The sequence below is a fragment of the Heteronotia binoei genome, chromosome 2 (assembly GCF_032191835.1).
Source record: "Heteronotia binoei isolate CCM8104 ecotype False Entrance Well chromosome 2, APGP_CSIRO_Hbin_v1, whole genome shotgun sequence".
Classification (NCBI taxonomy): Eukaryota; Metazoa; Chordata; class Lepidosauria; order Squamata; family Gekkonidae; genus Heteronotia; species Heteronotia binoei.
This window is the reverse complement of record NC_083224.1, coordinates 189,424,214-189,431,450: the sequence shown is the minus strand read 5'-3', so window position 1 is coordinate 189,431,450 and position 7,237 is coordinate 189,424,214.

The window sequence follows — 7,237 nt, the reverse complement described above, 5'->3', positions numbered from 1 at the left end:
GTGTTTGCCTGTGCACCCCTCTCCCCCCCACCCGAGCTTCTCCTTAGGACCTTAGCTGTGGTCTCTCCCCCCCCCCGCCCCGCCATCTCAAGCGCTCGGGCTATTCCGGTGGAGAGGAGATTAGAGCACAAGAGAAGCCCTGTTGGATCAGGCCAGTGGCCCACCCAGTCCAACACTCTGTGTCACATAAGAACAGAAGAGAAGCCATGTTGGATCAGGCCAATGGCCCATCCAGCCCAACACTGTGTCTCATAAGAACAGAAGAGAAGCCATGTTGGATCAGGCCAATGGCCCACCCAGTCCAACACTCTGTGTCACATAAGAACAGAAGAGAAGCCTTGTCGGATCAGGCCAATGGCCCCTCCAGTCCGACACTCTGTGTCACATAAGAACACAAGAGAAGCCCTGTTGGATCAGGCCAGTGGCCCCTCCAGTCCAACACTCTGTGTCACATAAGAACAGAAGAGAAGCCATGTTGGATCAGGCCAGTGGCCCCTCCAGTCCAACACTCTGTGTCACATAAGAACAGAAGAGAAGCCATGTTGGATCAGGCCAATGGCCCACCCAGTCCAATACTCCGGCCAAAACTCAGGAGCCGGCAGGAGGTCCATCCATGGGGTCAGAACTCCAGAAGCCCTCTCACTGTCCCCTTGCAAAAAACCACCAAGAATGCAGAGCATCACTGCCCACGACAGAGTGTTCCATCTATATCTTGTGGCTAACAGCTACTGATGGACCTCTGCTCCCAATGGCCCACTCAGTCCAACACTCCTGTGTCACACAAGGGCCAAAAGGTGCCATCAGAAGGTCCACCAGTGGGGCCAGAACTCTGGAAGCCTTCCTATTGTTGGCCTCAAGTACCAAGAATGCAGAGCATCACTGCCGCATACAGAATGTTCCATCTATACCTTGTGGCTAAGAGCCATTGATGGGCCAAACTAGTTTCCCTCTGGTATTAATCTAGGAGCTATAGAAAGTGGAGGCATTGTTTGTTTCTAATGTGAGCGCACACAAGTCAGTGTGGTGTAGCACTTAGACTTTCTTAGGAGATCTAAGCTCAGATTCCCACTCTGCTCTGAAGCTTGCCAGGGGCCCTTGACTGTGTCTGGTTGTCTCTGCAGGCTCATCTGCCCACATGGAGATGCCACTGAGAGCAGTTAGTGAGCTTATGGCTGAGAGGATATTTGAACTGGGGACTTCCTAGGATTCTCTTAGCATTCCTTTCCACCTTTGTTTGTACAGAGGTTCGTGTGCTAGCCTTCCCGAGAGACGTCCACCTAGTCCTAACCAGGGCCAGAGCATTTTCTGCCCTGACCTCAGCCTGATGGGACACACTCCCTCTTGAGATCAGGGCCCTGCCGGAATTATCACAATTCTGCAGGGCCTGTAAAATGGAGCTGTTCCACCAGGCCTTTGGTTGAGGCAGTGGAAGTTTGACCTCCCCTGCCACGACTGTTAGTCTTAAAGGTGCTGCTGGACTCCTGCTCTTTTCTACTTTGACAGCTTCATGTGTTCTCAAAAGCACAGTTTTTTTTCCTGAGTAGAGGTGATCCTTCCAAATGATCAGTTCTCACTATTCCTTAGAGTGAGAATGGCCTGCCTGCAAGGAGCCCCCCCCCCCCTTGCATCTGCCTGAGACCAGTGCAGGGACTCTTGTCACCTCCTGGCAGCAGGTTTTTCTGCTGCATGCCTCTGTTGAGTGATCTGTGTGCCGAGGAATGGCGATTGGTAGGGAGTGCCAAGCAGAAAAGCTTACCAGCATTCAGGGCTCGTAGGTTTCAGTGAATTTCTCATGACACGCTCATTGGCCTATGATGCGTGGGTATTTCTCTCGCTTTCACCATGCATGTCTGTCAGGTTTTCTTTGTCATTCTGCATTGGTTTTCCTCCCTTCAGTGCTCAGTTCACTTTCTGGTCGCTGTTTCTCCAGGCTTTCTGCTTTTGTGCCAGTTTTCTCCTTGTTTTGCTTCCAAGCCAAAGGTAATTCACGAGCATATTAGATTGGCTCAGATTTCCCCCCTGTCCTTTTGCTGCCCCTCGAAGGTCAATCCCCCTCTCACATTGAGGTTGTCCTGCCCACTCTGCATCTTCCCCCTTTCATCAGTGTACAAGCTCCATTTTCTCCTCATTTAATTTTTTTTTACAAGTGGCACGAGTCTAGTGACACGAGACTATTGCTAGTCTCGGATCACTGGATTAAAAATTAAAACAACGGGGGAAATTAAAAGGAGCCACGTGAGGTTGCTGCTGGTACTGACTTGAAAGGGGGGGGATTGGAGAGAAGGCAAACAGCAGTGTCTCATGTGCAAAAAAAAAGGATTTCAGTGCTGCATGCAAACAAAATGGGGGAAGGGGTTTGAATCTTCAACACAGAATGAAATTAGCATGAGATGTAAAAAGAGAGAGACTGGGATGGGAAGCCCTAAAGCTTTGGAAACATTTTCCCCTTTAATGCTTCAGCGAACAATGTTGGGGTGGGGGCACCATTTTGACAGTCTCTGGAAGCTTAATATTAAAATGGTGGCTGAGCCACATGGACCTTCTGCAAAGCGACAAACTTAAAAACTGTTTGCAATTGATCCATTTGGAGGGCAGAGTGCAATCTGCACAGGACAGGCTCCAAAAATTGCCAAGATCATGACCAGTGTGCAGGATCAAATTAGAGAATCGCAAAGAAAAAAACCAGGCAAATCTGGAAGGAATGGGAGGGAATTTGTGTTATTATGCAGCAGTGCTCAGGCATGAGCAAAATACCACCCTCAGGTGTTGTAGTTTTTTTTTCAATTTAGTGACACAAGACTAAAAAAGCTCTCCAGAGCTTCTGCCAAAGGACTCCTCCCCCATCCAAACTGCAGCCCTGGGCAAAGCATGGTAGAAGAAGATGAAGAAGAAGATATTGGATTTATATCCCACCCTCCACTCCGAAGAGTCTCAGAGCGGCTCACAATCTCCTTTACCTTCCTCCCCCACAACAGACACCCTGTGAGGTGGGTGGGGCTGGAGAGGGCTCTCACAGCAGCTGCCCTTTCAAGGACAACCTCTGCCAGAGCTATGGCTGACCCAAGGCCATTCCAGCAGGTGCAAGTGGGGGAGTGGGGGAGTGGGGAATCAAACCCGGTTCTCCCAGATAAGAGTCCGCACATTTAACCACTACACCAAACTGGCTCTCTAGAGTTGCAGGCGACTGCACAAGCTCATGTGCACTCACACACTCATGTTGCCAACAATCACAGCTTGCAGCGCCAAAGTCAATGGGTTCTACCATGTATTCTGTACATTCAACACGTTGCCCCATATTATGAGATCATGTGACTCCCATTTTTCATAGCGGCTGATAACAAAACGGAGAACGCTCAGCAATATGGAAAAGCGGGGCTTTACGACTCCTTGGCAATTTCAACATTGGTTTTCCTCCTTTGCCTTCCTTTCTGTTCCCTTTTGTTCAGTGAAATAACACTAAAATGCATGCTCAAAACCTGAACCGTAAGGATTTAACTGGAGTCGTTTGCTAGATGCTACTGTGCAGCTGCAATAGAGCAGTTACGTGAATTCTTTTTTTTTTAAAGCTTTGGACTCCACCCCCAACAAATGACCTTTAAAATTGCAGCTGCAGGATAAATATATCGGAGGAAAAAGAATGATGTGTAAGGTGGGCATAGAATCTGAAGTCAAGTTTAAAGGTTTGCTGCTCTGAAAATCTGCAATAAGATAGATGTCCTTGTGTAATGGGCCACTGTTTGGGAATTTCTGCACTGGAGTGCTACAGGGCTGGCCTTGTGTTTTCACCACATGAGAAAGGACAACAGGAGGGGCCCTGTTCCCCCACCCCATTGTCAAGTCGGCAGATTCAATAACGAGTCTTTGATACAAAGAAACTACTTTATTGATACTGATACTTGAGGCTAGGCCAGCATTGAAAAGACTAAAGAGTATACAGTAGATACATTGCATATAAGGGACACTTCAAAGGAATTCCTAAGGGGGGGAGGATTATGCAGGGAACATTCACACATTGATGTTACCAGTTCGTTCTCAGGCTCGCATGGCCTTGATCGTAGTGAGCTCCTGACTCCCTTCCGAGAGCCAGGCCTGAGAAGGCACAGATAAGACTTTCACATCTTTCCATTTCAAAGCAAAGCTACACACTACAAGAAGGGAGGGGTGGGGAGAGTATGAGCTAGCAGCATTTGGTTATACTTTGGCTCTGCCCAGAATGCTCTTTGACTGAGCCAGAGTTACAGACAGACTTGACACCCAGTGTTGCTGGATGCTCTCGAATCCATCCCGGCTCATTCTCCAATGAAGGCTGACCGATTGTGTCACAAATTCATGGAAGAATGTACGCTTTACATGATCACGTCTCTTCAGACAGGTGAGTTTTGCCTCCTTGGCAGCTCCCTGCCATCTTGATTTAACTCCTTGGGCATTGAAAGAAATCGGAGCTTGGCCCGAACGAGGAGCTTTTTCTCTCAGAGCCTCTAATGGCATCAAATGGGGCTTTCTTTCCCACCCCCCCACCCCCGTCTTTTTAATATTTCATTAATTGCTTAAATTGGACTTTATTCGGGGTTTTAGAAATGCTGCTCCCCAAAGTAGGAACATACCCTGTGATGTGGCTATAAAGATCTGGCTGTAGTCAAGTGTATCGCTGCGGGCTTGCTGTGTATCCATTCAGTCGGGCAGGTTCCCCCCCCCCCTTGGGGTAATCATAGCTGTGTTGGTTGCTTGACATGCAAATAGGTGTGAGGACGATGAGTGTCACGGCTGGTGGTGTCACAAAGGCACTGTCTGGATGCATATCCTCTTCTTGTGCATTTCTTGGAGGGAATGGGCACTTTGAGGGGTTTCACTGAAGTGAAACAACATCACCACCACCTTGAAACAACATCACCACCACCACCCCAAGTGGGGGCTTCTGTCTCTGCTAGGAAAGCAGTTTGGGAGGGGCAGACTGTCCTGCTGTATGGTATTATTTTAGGCTAGCCCTGGCGATCTTCTATGTTTTTGGGAACTGTCTTATCTGTGGCTGGGGGGAAGGGTGTTCTTTCCAGGCTGGAATAATTGCTGGGAAGGAGCTCATTTCCCAAGAAAATAATTTGATTATGAAAGAAAAAGAAAGTCTTGCAAGCTGAAACTGACCCTTGAAGGTAAGGCCTGAGTGGAGGAAGCTGTCGATTGGCTGCGGAGGATGAAGGAAAGGGGCTGTGTTTACACAGAGGGAAGAGGGCCAGAATTCCACCCACCCGCCCCCATCTTCAGTCCCTCGAACTTCTTGGCCCATTCGCAACACGCATTGTGCAGCAGCCTGACTCTCAGCTGTTTATATAAGGCTTCCTTTCTCATCAACCAGGCATTCCAATCTTGAACAATCCATTAATCTTCTTTCCATCCAAAGGAAGGAAAACCTGACCTCTTCCTACCATTTCCTGCTTTGCCGGGTTTTTGTAATTTTTCTAGAGGAAGGGGGCATTGGAGAATTCTCTTTCACCGCCCCCCCCCCTTTTCTGGTAATCTCTTGCAAACTTCTTTCCGAGCACAACAATGCTGTAGAGATAACGCAGGTGCTTTTGCTGAATTATTTTGTATTGTTTGAGTCAGTTTCCTTGCGTAGTGGTCCAGGGGTCAGACTTGGGTCTAGGAGACCTGGGTTTGAATCCCCACTCTGCCATGGAAACTCACTGGGTGACCGTGGGCCAGTCATGCTCAGCCTAACCTACCTCACAGGATTGTTGTGAAGATAAAAAGGAAGGCGAGGAGAATGGCATTATAAGCTTCATCGGGTCCCATGGGGGAGAAAAGCAGGAAATTAATAAAAGAGTGAGTCCTTATGGTGGTCTGTCTTTCTTTCTTTCCTCTCTCCCCTCCCCTTTCCTTCCCTTCTTGTGTATTTTAGGTGTATGTGTATGTTGTGCGTGTCTCCGCCTGGAAGTCGTGTTGACCTCTGGTGACTTTTCACTGGGTTTCATCCTGTCTTCCTTGCAAAGAACTCCAGGGGTGGCTCTGATGGTTTCCCCTCTTCTGTTTCATTCTCCCGACAACCCTGTGAGGTAGGCCAGACGGTTGGGTCACTCAGTTAACTTTGAGACCCAGCAAAGATTTGAATCTATCTAGTAAACGTTTTTTGTCCTGCCCTGTCTTTGAAAGCAGCTGTTCTTGCAAAAGAAATCAGTGTTTGGGGCAAAGACTTGTTTTTGACAGCCGGCTGTGAACTCCTGGGTAGGGTCTTTTGCGCTGGCAACACTCCCGTCAGAGCCTCCTTTCACATCCCTTTGTAGATGCTTTCTCCTCCACTGTCAAGAGACCGGCAGCCATCAAAGTCAATCTAAGCAGGCCGTCTTTAGCCCTTAGTACCCCCCCCTTAATGCAGCATCTCTTACTATTGAGGGAAAGAAACAACTGGGATGTGGTTGTTGCATTTTAGACCACTGAGGTCGAGGTGCATCGTGCTCGAAGTGCTGCAAGAGAGCATTGGAGTTGCACTGCAAAAGGCTTGCTGCACAAAAGGAAAAGCCAGCAAGGTGACTGGGGGTAGGGTTGCCAGCTCCAGGTGGGGAAATACCTGGAGGTTTGGGGGACAGAGCTTGGAATGGACCTCAGCAAGGCACAATGCCATGTAGCTCACCCTCCAAGGAAGCAGCCGTATACTCCAGGGAAAAGTGATCTTTGTAGCTTGCAGATCAATTATAATGCTGGAAGCTGGCAATCCTACTGGGGGAATTTTAAAAAAAATATTTCATCCCTTGGGCTCAGGGCAGTGTATAACTATTGTCCCAGAGGGCCCACACTCTTGGGATCTTTTGGATATGGAGGGGTGGCATTGAAAATATCACTGGGGGATGACATCACATTTCTATCATCCTTTACCTCCAAGGAGCTCAGGGCAGTGGATGTGGTTCATTCTCCTTTTATCCTCACATCAATCCTGCGAAGTGGCTTAGAGTGTGTGACTGGCCCAAGGTCACCCAACAAGCTGCCAGGGCAGAGGTGAGCTTCAAATCTGTATCACACAGATCAGGATGGGGAACAGTGGCTCTCCAGATGTTGTCACCCAACAAGCTGCCAGGGCAGAGGTGAGCTTCAAATCTGTATCACACAGATCAGGATGGGGAACCGTGGCTCTCCAGATGTTGTCACCCAACAAGCTGCCAGGGCAGAGGTGAGCTTCAAATCTGTATCACACAGATCAGGATGGGGAACAGTGGCTCTCCAGATGTTGTCACCCAACAAGCTGCCAGGG